The sequence below is a fragment of the Sciurus carolinensis genome, unplaced genomic scaffold (genome assembly GCF_902686445.1).
Source record: "Sciurus carolinensis unplaced genomic scaffold, mSciCar1.2, whole genome shotgun sequence".
In the NCBI taxonomy this organism is placed as follows: domain Eukaryota; kingdom Metazoa; phylum Chordata; class Mammalia; order Rodentia; family Sciuridae; genus Sciurus; species Sciurus carolinensis.
The window spans coordinates 1,045,495-1,062,431 of NW_025920157.1; the positions used below are offsets into that span (position 1 = coordinate 1,045,495).

At 40.5% G+C, this 16,937-nt stretch overlaps 1 non-coding gene across 1 annotated transcript; it reads left to right on the top strand.

Annotated features, from left to right (window-relative positions):
* Window positions 1-14,978: 14,978 nt before the first annotated feature.
* Trnas-aga (transfer RNA serine (anticodon AGA)) lies at window positions 14,979-15,052 on the top strand. Its single transcript has one exon. It is a non-coding gene; the product is annotated as a tRNA-Ser (tRNA).
* Window positions 15,053-16,937: the final 1,885 nt, after the last annotated feature.

Sequence of the window (16,937 nt, forward strand, 5' to 3'; positions counted from 1 at the left end):
AGAACATCAGCTATGGTCCCCTTCTCCCTCCAGGGAGAAACCTGTATATTACCTTTAAATAAAGCCTGCTTAATATGCTTGTCTGGGCGTACTTCTCTGATGTTATACTTTAACACTTGAGGAAGTAGAACTCATCACCGGTAAATGGCAGTTTCAGTTACAGGGTAGAGACCCTTTCAAACCATCTCAAAAAATCTGTTTGTTGTGAGAATACAGCTGAGCTGGTAGCCAAGCTGGGAATGGAGAAGACTCAGGGGCAATTCTAGGGGTCAGCTTCTTTTTATTTGCTCTCTCCCTGATGGTGTCTGCCTCTCTCTACTGTCTGTGTAGTTCTTTTTATCCCTATTTTCCTCTGCTTTTTTATATCTCCAGTTTGCCATGTCAATCTGCTTTCCTACCAGCTTCTATTTCTGTTTTACAGTCCTATCTTTCTATCTGACCACACTGAGGAACACACATATTCTCATTGGTGGCAGTGATTTTTGCCTCCTGAAGTCCCTGGATGTCTGTACAAATGGATTGAATGAGCAATTCAGGTGGTTCTGATAAATTCTCTTTAGACAGAACACAACTTGGTTGAGAATCATTGTTACCCACTTTGACTTCTTCCACCAAAATTCAGAAAGATCCCCCCTGTATTTCTCAGATACTTTTGTGCATACAAGTCACCTTCAGACCTTCTTAAAATGTTAATTTTGCTTCTTTTTAAAAAAATATTTATGTTCATACTAGGGATTAAACACAGGGATGCTTTATCACTAAACTATATTCCTAGCCACTCCTCCACCCTTTTTAAATTTTGAGAAAGGGTCTTGCTAAGTTGCTGAGGCTGTCCTCAAACTTGCCATCCTCCTGCCTCAGCCTCCTATATCACTGGAATTACAGGCATATGCACTAGACCTGGCTGGTTTCTGATTCATTAACTCCAGATTGGGGCAGGATCTGTAGCAAGTTTGGAAATGATCCCAATGCTGCAGAGTGATGGAACACATTTTGAGAAACAGGAATCTTGAACCATGGTGGTCAAATTGTAGTGTCCATCAGAACCATACAGGGACTTATTCAAATGAAGATTTCTGGGCACACTCAACAGAACTTCTGATTTGTAGTTGTTGACTGGGATCTGAGAATATGTATTTATAACACATTTCCAAGAGATGCTGCTGCTGCTGCTTTGTGACCACACTTTGAGAACCATTACTCTAAAACTGCAATGTTCAACCTTGGCTTCATGTCAGAACCAAAGGGTGAGCTTTGAAAAATACTTATACCCAGCCCATCTCCCCTGATTTAATGGGTCTGCAGTGTAGCCTGGCACCTGTGTTTAAAACCATCACCAGGTGATGAACATAATGGACAAATTGAGTAAGAAACCTTGTAGAATTTAATGTGTTAAGTTGATCTGTTTTTCAATTAGTCCATGAAATTGAATTCTCTGGAACAAATTCTAGTTTGGGGTCTAAATAGCCATGGTCAGAAAGGGTTCATCTGGGTAAGTATAACATCTCAGGCTAATAAAGCTGTGAGTGAGACAGTTGCTGTTACAAGAAGCCATAGCAGGAAGAGGACTGAGGTTACAGTCCACTGAGGAAAACACCCAATTCAGGGAATTGCCATAGAAAGAATTCAGTGTATTTGGTATGTCCTTGGTACAGAGTAGACACCTGAGCACTTGTGGCAGTACAGGCAGTTGTCATCATAGGAGTTACTGTGGTTGCTCTTCTTTAATTTTGAGTGGGGTCCATGGCAGCTACTCTGAAGGGCATCACCAACATTTTTTATGGCATTATGTGCCAAACAAAACTCATGGTTTCTGATACTACCAGTCTTCACACTCATGAATTATGAAGCTACCTGACTTGGTCCTATTACTGGTCCTCTTGGTTCTGGCACCACAGCTCTCTCACCTAAGCATCCTGACCATTAAGCACCTGGGTCAGTGCCTGGTGTATGGTATTAACTTCCCGTAAGGGGAAGGATTGAGGAATATGCACATTGCCAGGCAAAGTAACATGATAGAGTTGCCATTTGTGCAGTTCCACCTCAGACTCAGTCTCCATCATGACTTCATTGATGGAGTTTTTGGGTGATTTGCTTGCATCTCTGAAAGATCACTCAATAATACCAACCTAGCCCCTGTTGTACTGAAAAGGTAGGCAATTTAATACAATCACCTTGTTTCATGAATAGAGATGATGAGTCTCAAAGAATGAAAAAAACATAGATTTCTGCATGTTGAATTCTATTTTTAATCATCCTGTGGCTTAATATCTAAATGAAGGCAGCAAGATGGTTATAGGAGACAGAAACTTGCAAATTTGACTTCCTTTTTTACTCACAACTGGGGAGCTTGATCAGGCAGACCAGTAAAGTTTTTTTTATATGTGCCTGGCATTGTTCTAAGCACTTTATAAATGTGTTATTTTATTTTATTGTCACAGTAACCTTAGAAACTTGTGCCTTTATTAACTCCAGTTCATGAATAAGTAAAACAAGACTAAGAAGAGCTAACATGGATCCAAGATCACACTGATAGTAACTGTGAGGGCCCCCAAAATTGGATCACTGAGCCCATGTTCTTAACCAATGTGCATTCTCTGTATGCTTTGAATGAGATCATTTAGGGTACCCCCTATAAGAAGAGATAAGTGAGTGAAAAGCAGGCAAAATCCAGTGTTTATTTCCTTCAGAGTACCCATGACAAGTTATTAAACCCATGCAATACAAAGACCAGATATAATCCCTGACTGCTGTGTCCAAGAGCTTAAGGAGCAAGCCCCTTGTTCCTGATTTCTTCCTCCTGTTTTCCCTCTGTCCTTTGGGTGTGGGTGGTCTTGATGCTGTGCTTGAGAAGAGGACTCTGGAAATAAGTGACTGGGTAACTTACTGTAATTTTGGAGCTCATAATATATTTGGTGGAATTGTTTCTTTCAGAGTCATGCTTGAAATATTCCTCTATTTCTATGTCCCAACTTGATACAAGACCAACGTTTCTTTGAAAGAACAATGCCCCCTCAATAAACTTCTTTTATCTTAATTTATCTTAAGCAATGTTATTTCAGAATGAGGAGGGTTTTGGAGGATGTTGTGTGGTCTGATTCCAGTTGCTTATCTGAATCTGTGCCATTTTCTGTGGTCACCTAATAACAAATGAACTCTGTATCATCTGTCTTCATGATAGTGTGAATTACCTTAGAACACTGCTGGAGGGGGAAAATTCAGCTAAGAGGGTCAGTTCAAAGGAACCCAGTGAGTGGATAAAGACTCTGAATCTTCCAGCAAACATAAGTGGACTAGCCCTTTTCTGGGAATACAATTGGGAATTTCAGTAGACTTCAGGGCTAAGCCTTCCAATTGGACCCGGAGTCACACAGATTCATTCTTACTTCTTTGATGCAGGAGTATGGACAGGAAAATGAAGGCATTCACTCTTCTTGGTGATTAGCTGGCTGCCAGGAGAATATGCAGAAAGGATTTCCAGTCACAGGAGCCCTGCAAAGCTGCTTTCAATAGCTTTTATAGTCTTAGTGCTTCAGACTTTAATTTATTTGACATTTGGTCATTGAAGATGATTTATTTCCCCCTGGCCTGTTTTCATTATCTCAGGCACTTCAGAGGGGAAAAATTTAGAGACTAGGAAATAGGAAAGCCATTCTTTAGGTCTTGGCTACTCACACTGTGGTCTCTGGGCCAGGGAGTTTGCTAGAAATGCAGAATCTCAGGTCTCCTACCCGACATAACAGATCAGAATCTGCATTTTAACAAGATGCCCAGGTGATTTTTGTTCCAGTTCGAGAAGTACTGCTCAGCTCCATAATGCCTCCTGCTGATTCTGGAGATGCTCAGAGAGTGTTGTAGGCTACACTAGCCTAAGGTGCAATTTTAACACCTGCACTTAGTGCAGCTCCTGGCACATCATCCTTTTCATCATCACTCTATCACCATGAGCAGCACTGATAACTGGGTGGACATCACGTGCTGAGCACAGGTTGATGTGCTTTGCAGAAATTTTCTCATTTAATCTGCAAAAAAACTGAGAAAAATATTGTTATCCTTATTTTATAGATGAGCAAAGGGACACAGAGAGGTTGGTCAATTTATTTTCCTTTTTATAGCTCAGTGGATGTGAAATTGAGGAACTGAACTTAGAGGAGTCACTTTTAGGGTAATGAAAGGAAAGAACTTGCTTTTTGAGTTTGGATAGGCATGAGTTCCATTTTGATTTGTTCTGCATATGAGCAATATAGCCTTGGGGTATTATTATGTACCTTAATGATTGCTGTGAGGGTTAAGCTCAATAACCTATGTAGGATGTCTCAACAGGATTCCTGGAACATAAGTCTTTCCTACTCCTTTACCATTTCCTCCTCCTTCTTTCCTTTCTCTTCCATTCCCCTACCCTGTTGTTTCCTGCTGGTTAATTCTGGTCCATCTTTCAGCACTAAGGACCTCTGCCTGTAGGAAGTGTATAGAACTGAGGTTTAATTGTGCATTTATGTTCTTAAATGTAGTTTAGAAAGGATTGTAATATGAAGCCTCAAATCAATTGTCAACTGGTTAGTAAGCATCCATGATTCAGCATTTAACTTGAAAACATGCTTGGATCTAGGTCTGTGCCATCAAAGAATTTACATACTGGTCTGTATTGAAAGTAAACATGTTTAGGTGAAATGGGTGGAAAACATTTGGGTTTACCTTGAGTGCCTTTTCTAATTGCTATCATTATGACCAAATGACGTTCGAGAGTAAAACAGAGTTAGGGTTAAACATTCAGACTCAGGGGCAAATAGAGCATGTCTGATTCTTGGTTATGGTGCAGACTAATTGCATGGAACTGGAAAGCTGCCTAATCTTTCTGTGCCTCAGTATGCTCAGGTGTAATATGGGGTCAATTAAGCCTACTTGCTACATTATTGTGAGGATTAAATGAGTTGATGGACATATAGCTCAGAGAAAAAGCCTGGGCCATGTCAGCACCTACCGTGTAGGTGATGGTGTCCATGGATTGGTATCCACTCTGACCCCCATCTCCTCATCTCTGTGGCAGGGATAATCCAACCTCTCATAAGTTACAAAGATTAAAAGTGGCCACAAATTGGGTGTAGCATTGTGCCTGACATGAGCATTTTCTCTGTGTGACAGAGTCTCATTTTGAAGAATTAGTCATGTTCTTGCACTCTGCATTTATTAACCTACTTTGGGGATACCAAGTGGGAAATTTTTCTAAGACCCAATTTACTTTACTCATTGGTCTCATTACATGAATCCCTAACAAGAGAGGTAGATGTCACATAAGCTGAAAACTACACTAGAAGAAATAAAATTGATAATGGAACAAGCTGGATGTTTACCAAATCCTCCTTGGAGAACTCACACTCCTCTCTGAGGTGGTGGCAGAGCAGATATTGACTAAAAAGTCATTTAGATAAGGGGCTGCTTCCATGGCAACTAATGAGACTGGAAAAAGGCTGGGGAGAGTCCACTGGCAGAGGGTCAGGTAACAAAATGATGAAAATGGCATTTTTTAAGTGCTCTTCTGCCAATCATCAGCAACACTTGACATTCTAACTGCCCCAGGTGAAAGGCAACCATAGTGGACCTATTTCTTCATAGCACTAATTTCTTCATAGCACTGGGATGCGCCAAGTCAACATCAAGCATAACCTCACCAGTCATCTGAGAAGTGGTATGGCACAAAGTGACATTTTCCTTATCTTATGGGTTGGCAAGGTTGTTCTCAGAAAATATTTAAAGTGGAACTCAGTGGCTGTCTCGCAGGTCTCCCTGTTGCTTTCCTCCTGCCACCTCACAGGAAGCCTGCCTCTTTCCCTCTCTCTGCTCATTCTGAAGCTCTTTCTTTTAGGGCCCCTCTCTAGTCTGTCAAAAATGAGGCATTTAGATGATTAATGAGGATTTTAGATGATAAATTATGCAGCTTAGGATATTTATTACCCTTGAGAACATTTGTATATTATACCTCCTTAAAGGCTGAAAGTACGTAGCTGGGGAACACAATTTAGGGACCTCCTAAATTGCCTGAACATTGGTAGGGGACATCTGGGTTTTTGGTTTAGGACAAAGCACCATTTTCCTCTAGGTACATTTCATTTATCTTCAGGGACAGTGGGAGCTTCCAGTTATTGTCATGTCTCCAAGAAAAGTAGCCTTTGCTCCACATAAACTGCACTCTGTCCTTACTCTCTTGTTCCAATAGCTCTTGACTTTTAATTTGGATTCTCCTCTCTGCTCAGCCAACCCTGCACATGGCTCACACAGGTTTTGTGTAGCTGTGCAGCTGGGTCTGAAGACATGAGGAATTACCAAACTCAAATAAAGAAGCCTACATCAGTGCCTCAAATGACAGGATGCCTCATTTCATAATGTCTGCAGACAGTTATAAAGTCAGTTAGTTAAAAATGTACTTAGACATTTACCAGGATTCATCAATTGCAAGTCTGTGCCTTGGGCTTCTCCTTGTATCTTTGGAAGATCACAGTTTAGACTTGGAAGGCAGGTAGGCCCATGGCTCCCAAATCCAGTCCCTGGGGAACATTTTGGAAGTCAATTATGATGTTCTACTTCAGTGCCACTGAATGAGGGTCTTTGGTGTTTGGAGCACAAGAATCCAAGAATCAGTTTTAAAAGCAACAATAAGAGCAAGAACAGAAATTCTGATACTTATACAGTCAGTTGGCATCTAGACCAAGTGGCAGCACTTGAAAACAACTGCTACATGTTTTCATGTTTCATGATTGAAACTTAGACCCAAGAAACTTGGCCAGTGTCCCAGGATGAGGCTGTAAGCAAACACCATCCACATCTATCTTTATGATTACCATTAGCTTTTCCTTCAGTGTGACCACTTAGAAGGTGTTGACAGCTGACTGGGTTTTGGTCAGAAGGTGCCAAAGCATTTCCTTGTTAAACAGTTGAGTGGCTATTTTCCCTGCAATTGGTACTCACAAGCCTCATTCCTTTCTATCAGTAATGGCTTTTACTTTTATAATGTCCCAGTAGGCCTACTTTTTCTTTAAAGGACTTTCTATTATAGTTAAAGAATACTTCATTGTTGCTTAATTTCCAAATCAAGTGTGCATAAATAATTTATTGATGCAATGTTGCACTCAATTTTTGAAATTGCTCTGTGTAACTTTATTAAGTACAGAAGTTGGAATGCTAATTTGTCTGATTGGAAAGGGGAAAGGGATCTATCTATTATTAGACCATTCAGGTGGTAAACAGCATTGCCCCCCAAAAGTCCTAAACTCTGTTTTTATTCATCAGATTTAAATTGTAAATGAAACAGTGTTGATGCATTAGAAAAGTGTGTGCCATGTTTTGTTACCATAATCAGAAAAAATGGACTTGCTGCAAACACTTTCCCCATCTGCCAGTCATTGTATTAGATGCTTCTGCAATTTTAATAGAATTCTCTGTCTCTGCAGATGCCAGTCAGCTGTGAAATTGAAATTGTAAACTGAAATATTAAGTTTTCATCCAGAGTGGAAACTGGGAAAGTCCATTTTTTGGGGAGGAAAAGAAATGGCATGATCTTGTTCACTGGGTCAATCTCTGCCTAGTCTTGAAGGCAGTCTTGAGTTTGTCCCTTGAAAGAAAAGAAAGAAATTCCTCATTTCTGTGGGTTTACTCTGGCAATGATCAACAACTACCCACCAGAGTTTGCAGATAGAGAGTTAGAGTTTTTCAGGACAACCCATAATTTTTTTTGATCTTTCACTGAGTGAATTGGAGTTGCCTGGAGAGGTTTTGGTTCTTGAGAGGGGCAGCAATTTCAACAAAATATTAACTCTAATGGCAGTGATGACTAGGACTGCAGGGCTGCTGAAACCTGAACTGGCTCTGAAGCAGTGGTCAAGATGGACCGTTGGACTGTCTTTCTCAAAATGCTGTTTCCTCTCTTCTTCCCTCAGTAATTACCAGTCATTCTTTTAGACTTACTTAAAGGTCACTTCCTCTTGGAAAATATCCTCTATCAATCTCTTCCATTTACTGTAGAACAGGTTATTTTTACCTGATTTAAGCTAGTATCACCCCAATCATGTACTGATTTTGTCACTGAAACATCTTCTTTTCTTGATTGATTTTAGACTTTCTGAGAATCAGAGATACTGGATACATTTCTTGGTTATTATTGTGTCTCCAGGATTAGACTAGTGCAATCATGGACTACTGCAAGCACAGACTAGTACAAGTTGGATGGGTTAGTATTGGTTAACACATAAATGACCAAATAAGAGAACTTGTAGGAATGGCTTAGGTAAGAGGTATCTGGAAGACAGGAAGATCAGAACGAAGTTAAGGAGACACAGAATGGAATTCCAAAAGATGGAATCAAGCATGATGGCCAGAAATATTACACTAATAACATAATGGGCAGTATCTATAATTGTGGGTGTAAATTCTGAATTAGAATTATAGGTGGAGGGGAAAAGTTAAGGTGGGTCCTTTATCTTTAAATTCAAATATGTTGTAATACTTTTGTAAATACTGTGTAGTTCAGATGGAGATGATGAGGATTTTTTCCCATGTGGATGAGTTGTTAAACCCTAGGTATCTATCTGAGTGAAGAGATCTGGCTTAATGCTTTTAAATGCAGTGCTGAGTCCAGTTAAGTTTCTCCACAGTGCATTTGTGCTATCACATGAGTGTGTCTTGAACATTATCTCATTCAAGACTCAAAAATAACTATGATTATGGACACTATTTACATTTTCCTTTTACAGGTGTGGAAACTGAGGTGCAGAGCTTTTGGATTTACCCAAGGTTATGCTGCTAAGGAATGGGAAAACCATGGTTCAAGTCTATGACTACTGGATTCCAAAGCTCATCAAACTTCTCACACTTAAAGAAAATCTGCATCTCCATACAGACCAGAATCAGGGCTTAATAAGACTGCATTTGATTGCCTTGAGGAAGGGTTATGGGAAACCAGCAGGACTGTCCACTGGATGAACCTGAGGACTCTCACAAGGTGGTCTGGAAATGAGGCAGCTGGGAAGGGCTGGTTGTTGTCCCTGGGTGGGAGGGACTATTTCTTGATTTCACAGGAGCTTTCCAGAAGCTGCATCTGCTGTTTGCAACTCTGCCATGCAGCTGCTCTGGGCAGCTGGGGCCTGCTCTCACACTCCTTTTCTCAACTTGGGAGGCTGCTTCTTTGAAAACCCTACAAAAAGGGAAAGCCATAGTGAAGGGGTTCTGGAGCACAGTTGGTGATCTCTTCAGCTGTGCCTGAAGCTAGCATATCTGGTTTTAGATGAGAGAACAGAGCATGTGGCTCCCTGAGAGCGCCAGCTTCTCTCTGTGCTAGTTATGTGGCCTTTGTTCTCCTACCTGGTTGCCAAAACCAGATGAAAGAGACAAGACTCCCCCCAACTTGGGTCAACAAAATAAAAACCATGAAACCAAAAACCCCAAGTGCTCCTGGCCCTCCTTTTTAGGAGTTTCTATGCATGGATAGCCTTTGGTGTTTCCTCTTGATGGCCACATCCATGTTTTATCCATTTAATCATCATTATTTTAATAGTGATTAATATCATTTGAAGTCTTTTACCATATCCCATGCTGTGGGCTGATTGCCTCATCACAGAGGCATTTGTTCTTTACAATACTGCTCTGATGTTGGCTATATTACAATCTCTATTCACAGGTGAATAATATCCCCTAGCTTGGATGGATTTAGTAACTTCCGTAAAGTCACATGATACTAAGTTGTAGTCCTGAATGACCATCAGGTCCATCTGACTCTGGAGCCCAGCTCTGCACATCAGTACCTCATGCTGCCACTCTGCAAATGTTGAAGAATTGGCTGGGCCACATGGGCATTATCTTTGAAGTCATCTCTCTGGTCCAGCTTTGAGATGCACTGTAGCTGGGAGGTATATTGATACAGGCAGGTGGGTAGTCATTTGTGCTGCCATGACTGCTCTGTGACTGTGACCATCCCTTCATCAACAAAGTCCATGTGCAGCTGAAGAATCCTGGAGGAAATTAAATCTACTTAGGAGCCAGTACTTGTTCAAGGGTTAGAAAAGCAGCACCAGCTCATTCTGGCCTCTTTTGGAGAGCTTTACCTATGTTTTCATCCCCAGACTATTGGCCTAAAGCCTTACAAAAGCCTCTCTGAAAAAAACTCTCCAGGAGACACCTGCTTTTTTTTGAATACTGTCTTCCTTTGCTGTCATGGTTCTGGAATTTAATTATGGAGCCTGGATTAGTAGAAGGCCATATTCCATCTCCTACTATACTTAGTTCCTTTACTCCTCCAGAGAAGATGCTATTTCCACTACTCTCTTTCAATTTCTATTTATAGGCAAGCTTTCTAGGGGCTTAATTGCTGTCTGGTGGGTGCCTTTGGACTGGTGTATCACTTATGATTTCTTTCCAGATTGGCTGCCACCAACTTGGAGATTTGTTTTCTGAGTTTTGTCAGAGCCTTACCCTGCGTATACTCTCTTTGGAAAGTTCACAGACAACTTGATTATAACAAAGTTTGAGATAGAGCAGCTTTTGAACATTGACAGAATGCTGCCATTTCTCCTCAACAAAGGCCAACAGAGATCAGTAGCACATTTGAGAAACTGCAAATTGGCATCATGCTTAGTCCCCTTAAGTATTCTTGGAAGATGGTTCATGCCTCAAAGTCTCAGCTTATTCTGAAGGATGGCCCTACCTGAAAGGCTCAGTCTGGGCTTAGCCCGGCAGAGGGGTGGGCTGTTTATTCTGAGTGTGTAATCCTTTATCCTCATTACCAGGCAGCTGAGTCATGGATTTAGGAAGTGTCTGGAAAATGGTAAAATTTGGGATTTGGAGAGTTGAACTGTGGCACAAAGTGTATCTTTTTCTTTTTTAGGATTGTAGCACTGAATACTTTCATCTTATAAATATCTTTTGGTGTCTGTGTGAGCTGGTTGGCTTCATGAAGTAGGGACCACCTGTAAAAGAGAGCCATTGCCTTTTGAGATGCTCTACACTTGTATTATCCAGGTAGAACTTAAATGCTATCCTAAGTGTTCTTCTAAGAGAAAAGAGAGAAAGAGGAGGAGGCAACCTGTCATGGGTCAAGGAATGTTGATAAAGAATAAATTGCTTCCTAGCACAAGCAGAAGGAATATAACCCTGGGGACACCTTGACTTCAGACTCTGACACAATACATTTTTGCTGTTTTAAGCCACCTAACTTGGGTCATTTTTTACAGCAACCACAGGAAGCAAGTACACAGCCTTTATCAGTGTCAAATAAGCTCTTACATTTCCCTTTGGTTCAAGGGGTTTTGTGTCCTGCATGTGTTTGTCACACATCTTTTTCTGGATGTATGTATGTTAATTACTGCAGACAGTAAGATACTCTGTGATTTGAAAAGTTCTTTATTCTGAGAGTGAATACGTGTTGTTTATCCATGGCCCTCTTGGGGTTAAATGCCTGAGCTCTGGAGTCCAGTGGACTCTAGAGTGGCAATCTAGCCCAGTAGTTAAGAAGTAATATCTTTTCCCCTTGTCTCTAAACATATCCTCATTGACCTTTGTCCTTAAAGTGTAGTGAAACACCAGAGAGAAGTGTAGAAGAGATTTCTTGTATCAAAATGGTTGAGTCTAAATCCTCTCCCTTTCTCATTAGCTGTGTGACTTCAAAAAAATTACTTAACCTCACTGTACCTCAGTTTTTAATCTGTGAAATGGGTATAATCACAGCTATTTCAGAATTATTGTGAAGTTTAAGTCACTAAATGCATGTGGCACCCTCATTCATGAAGGAGGAGACTCTACACAATGTGAATTGTTCTATTTTATCAGTACAGTGCCTGGTACTAGTAAAGGGACAAATAAATAGTAGGTAAATCTGTATTACAGTTGAGAAAACCTAAGCTCAGCCAGGTGAAGTAATGTGTCCAGGTTTATACAGCTAGTTAATGGCAGAATAGGGAGCAACCAGATTATAAGTAAGGTTGTGTGCATTCTCTGAGAAGAAAATATTTCTGGATAAAATATTGGGGTTGGTATGATTTTGAGGAATTGTATTCTCTAGTTCCTCCAAGGTGCCCCAGTGTGGTTGGTATTCCTATTCAGCAATTTAATTTCTTATTTCAGTTCTTTCTCAGTTATTCATGAAAATTAACCTGGCTCTGTTCCCTTCTTCTAAGGGTCCCATTTTCTTCCAGTGGTGGTTATTTACTCCAAAACATATCATGGCTAATGAGCATATGGGTGTTGATGTGTTCATATGAACTCTTCTGGATACCTGTATTTTGACATGACAATTTGGTTTTCCATGGCTGAAGGTTGTTGGAGTTTGGGAGGAATGAATCAATAGTATCCCCTTCTTTTGTCTCCCAAAATGGATCCAAGCAAGTCAGATGAATGATCACAGTTAACTCAGATGAGCCATGGGATAGAATGAATTTTCAGACCTGCAGCCAGATGAGCTTGCTAACTTGTCACTCAAGAATACAGCAGACTTATCCAGTCATTGGTATCACAGGACACTTGTGTGGAGACAGTTTCCTTTTCTCTTAATCTGGTGGCAGAAAACAGACTATAATGCATGTTCTTGGCAGGAGGTTGACTTCCCAAAGAGAAATCAGTCAGAGCTGTGCCTTCATTTCTGTACTTGCAAATCGAGGAAGTAGAACTAGATAGCTTGTAAATGTCTCTTTCTCCTTCCTAACATTGAGTTTTATTCAATTATAAAAACATTCCATCTAACCTTCCACATTCATACCAAGTTATGATAGAGAGTAGAATTGAGAAGTCTTGACCTCCCCAGTGCATTTTCCCTGTATGACACATGTCTGTGAATTTCCCACTATTCTTATTTTAATGATAGGATGAAAGTAAGTGGCTCCACCCTGAATAATATATTCAAAGAGTCATATAATATTTGTAATGCTTATTGGAAATGCACAATATTTTACCCAGAGATAGACCTGATCACTAGACTGATGTAAACAACTGTCCACTTGGGAGAGGTTTAATTACCAACTCCAGATGTTGGGAGAATCTGGTTCCAGGACTCCAGCAACCTGGTTCTCTCTGCTAGCAGATCTCTTCCACTCCCAACCACACTGGCATTCTGGCTACCTTGCATCTCAGCAGTAAAAGCAGATGGTCCAGACACTTGGAAATAAAGAGGGTATGGCTGCAAACCAAACATGCAGGGGTTCCTGCACCACACAGTGCTTCAGATTTTCTCTGGTTTCTGGGAAGAATCTAATTCCTTGAATTTTTTTTAATTCAATTTTTTTAAATTCCCAGAATTTCAAATTAAATTTTCCAATTTCCCAGAAGACATTGTAATGGTTTGGCATGTTGCTTTATATATGACCCCATTTTTTTCTTATTTCTCTTTAGAAAGAATTGTAATAAAACTCAGTGAGTCTCCCTCAATGGTTAGACATGTTATATGGCTAAAGTGTGGCAGAGATGTTCTTTGCTCTAAAGGGTGTGGCTGTCAATTAAAAAGGAAGATTTAGGTCAGAGAAGGAGTATGGGTATAGCTCAGCATGTAAAGTATGTTTGCATGTATAACATTTGCCACTAAAGGCTTATACCACCCACTTGTACTCTGTTGATAATTGCAGGTTCGTGTTTTTAAACAACACAAATTATAACTCTAGCTTCAAGTTTCTCAATTTATGCCTCTAGCCCCAACCTCTTTCTTGAATTTCAAACTCAATACTCAATTGCTTCTAGTGTTATACATGATCAATAAACTCTTCTTTGTAGTGAGGACCCTGCGTTGGTCCCATGAACCCCCAAACAGATACACAAGTTACTCCTTTCTACACTTTTTACATCACCATGTGTGTCATTCATTCAATTTCTTTATCCTTCCAGCTTTGAGAAAGCATTTGCAATTTTATTATAGTAGGTGACTACCTGTAAAATTAAAAGAGGTTCTAAAATAGGGAAGACAGGCATCAACACCCCTTTAAAAATTTAATAGGGATATGAAGAGAAGGACCACAGGAAAAAAATGGCAAATGGATTTTTTTGTTTTGTTTTGTTTTTGTTTTTTGTTTTTGGTACAGGGATTGAACTCAGGGGACTCAACCACTGAGCTGCACCCCAAGCCCTATTTTGTATTTTATTTAGAGACAGGGTCTCACAGAACTGCTTAGTGCCTCACGGTTGCTGAGGCTGGCTTTGAACTCGTGATCCTCCTGCGATTACACACCTGACTGGCAAATGGACTTTTTAAGTGTATTAAAGAACCCTCAATCTTACCCATAATAAGATAAATTAAAATCAAAATTGTACAGAGATGCCATCATGGACTACAGACTCTTTTGGAAAAGCTATGGAAAACAGCCTTTTTCATTCATTGCTGCTGGGAATTCAGTATGGTATAAGCACTCTGGAGGGGAATTTAGCATAGTTGGTCAAATTATGCAATCATTTACCCTCTGAGTGAAACTTCTGCTTTTAGAAAGTCACCCAGATCTGTTGAGGTCATAGTCGAAGGTGAGAGGGATTTAAAGAAGAATGGAGGAGAAAGAAAGTGAATATTGGCTCTGGCCTCAAAATCAATGATAGTGATGGGGTCACTGTTTTCAGTTTGTCCCACTGACCTCCTTCTATATTTTCTCTTATGAATAGCCCCTGTCCCCAAAACCTGCAAAAGAGAATAGGTCTATTCAGTACAAGGGGTAAACTCACATTCTCAAGAGAGACAGTTTAACAAACTGAGTTCTTCCCGAGGAATGACTGTCCTCTGTTTGTATCTTTGCTGCACACAGGTATGGTGTGGACACAGAAGAGGACAATGACAACCTGAAAAAGGTGATCTCCTGGGGGAATGGCCAAGGTCTTGGTTTCTTCATGTTTAAAATGGGGATAATCATCTTATCAATTACATAGGATGATTGTCAGACTCAGTGAGAAAATGCAGTTAGCACAGCACCTGAGACATAGTTAACAAACACAAGTAAGCTACTATTCTATTTAAGAATTTTAGAGGTGCTGGGGATATAGCTCAGTTGGTAGAGTGCTTGCCTAGAATGCACAAGGCCCTGGGTTCAATCCCCAGTACCACACACACAAAAAAGAATTGTAGCAGATCTCTTGTGCAGTATATATGTGCATCCTTCCATTTATGTACTTCTAATGGAGATAACTAAAATGGGCACAGGTGACCTAGGTCTGACCAATCAGAGTACTCTGTTCCCTTGGACACAGATAGGTCAGGGATGAGTCATGACCCAGGATAGTCTAATGAGCACTAGCTCTAGGAATTTAGCTAGAACTCTCTGGGAGGTGTTATCCTTTTTATCTGGCATTGCCAATATGGAACAATGAAAGGCTGGAGCTGCTGGCTTGCCCATGCTTTATAACAAACCAAGAGAGGAGGAAGCAGAGCTGAGAGACAGATTTCTGCTGGCACTGTGTGAGTTCTGATTCTTGCATGCCTGAAACAAGAAATCCCTTGTCTTCTTTGTCACAGGAGACCTTAAATTCCCTCTTTTGCTTAAATCAATGTGGGTTGAATTTATGTAAAAGTAATTGTTTAATGTGGCTGTTCTTTGTCCATGTGAAAGTCCAGGTTAAAAGATTTGAAGCAGGCATGGATCTTTATTAATTGCATCCATGTGCAAACTCTCTGGAATCTTGTGGCTCAGTAATATTAGCTTTTCTAAAAAATTAGAACATTAAGAATTCTGTCCAGCAGGGAAATCACAAAAGTAGAAATGGCAGGGGTTTTCTTAAAGCATAGTACTGTGCCATTTCCAATTAACTCACTGCCTACCCACCTACTGTCCATTTGGAAATGCTTTTATTAACATATAGTGCCCTAGGACATCTTGAAGGTGTCAGGACTTGAAAGTAATTCACAAGTAAAGGAAAGAAATGAAAAAGGATTAGGGGAAATCCTGCATGCCACATACACACACTAAGGCTTAATTGAAAACATCAGCACAGTGGGTTGGCACAGGACACCCAGGTTGCATTAATCCTTTCTGGAAAGCAGGTCTTTAAATGGAAGGCTCAGATGTTGGTTCCTTTGCAGTGTCCTGTAGTACACCATATTAATCTCAATATTTTGGAAAAATATAAATTGATGCCTTATAGGGTTGCTCCCAAAATTAATTTTGGGTTTGGGACAGCTAGTTCTAGTGACATGGACTTCTGTGGTAACCGATCCTAATACTCTGGAACTTCACTCTCTGCATATTTTCCTTAGGGCTACATGGTGATTCCATTAGTCAGATATGTGTGTGTGTGTGTGTGTGTGTGTGTGTGTGTGTGTGTGTGTGTGTAAATATCTCTTGGGAGATCTTCCCTAAGTTCCCCTTGGCTCATTCCATTAGTTGGGTAAGAATTGCTCATCTCTGATCCCTTTATGCAGTGTAAAAACCACATTAGCCTTAGTCATTGTTGCCCACAAGGGCTCTACTGTTTTTGAGGAAAATTGCCCCTGGACTGTGTGTTCTGTGAAGTCAGAGCCTGCATCTGTCTGTTTATCTCTGAGTCTAGACCTGGATACAGTGCCCAGACCAGAGAAAGGTATTGATAAGTTGCATAAGATGCTATTTGGGATCTTATCCCAGCTCTTCCAAGTTTTCCTGTATGAGAGAATAAATCTGGACACTGGCCTCTCTGGTCTGAAGAATACTCATATTCCATCCACGAGAGGCCCCTATTTGAAATTGGGAAGGTGGAAGGCAGGAGATTCCAATGTTCCTCTGTTAATGTTGGCAGGCAGTTGTGTGTATGCTGGAGGTGGCAGTGGTGATGTTTTGCCTTTGACTTTTGAGCATGCTCTTGAGGACCACCTCCTTTGGTGCTGTGGGTAACTGAGACTATGGGCAGAAGTTTCCCTGTGATGGCAGCACCTAGAGATTTCCTGACAGAAATCTTCCTGTTCTTATTTTCCTGTAGTAAAGTACTTTCTGCTCTAAACACCTATAGTGAGTATGCTTTGC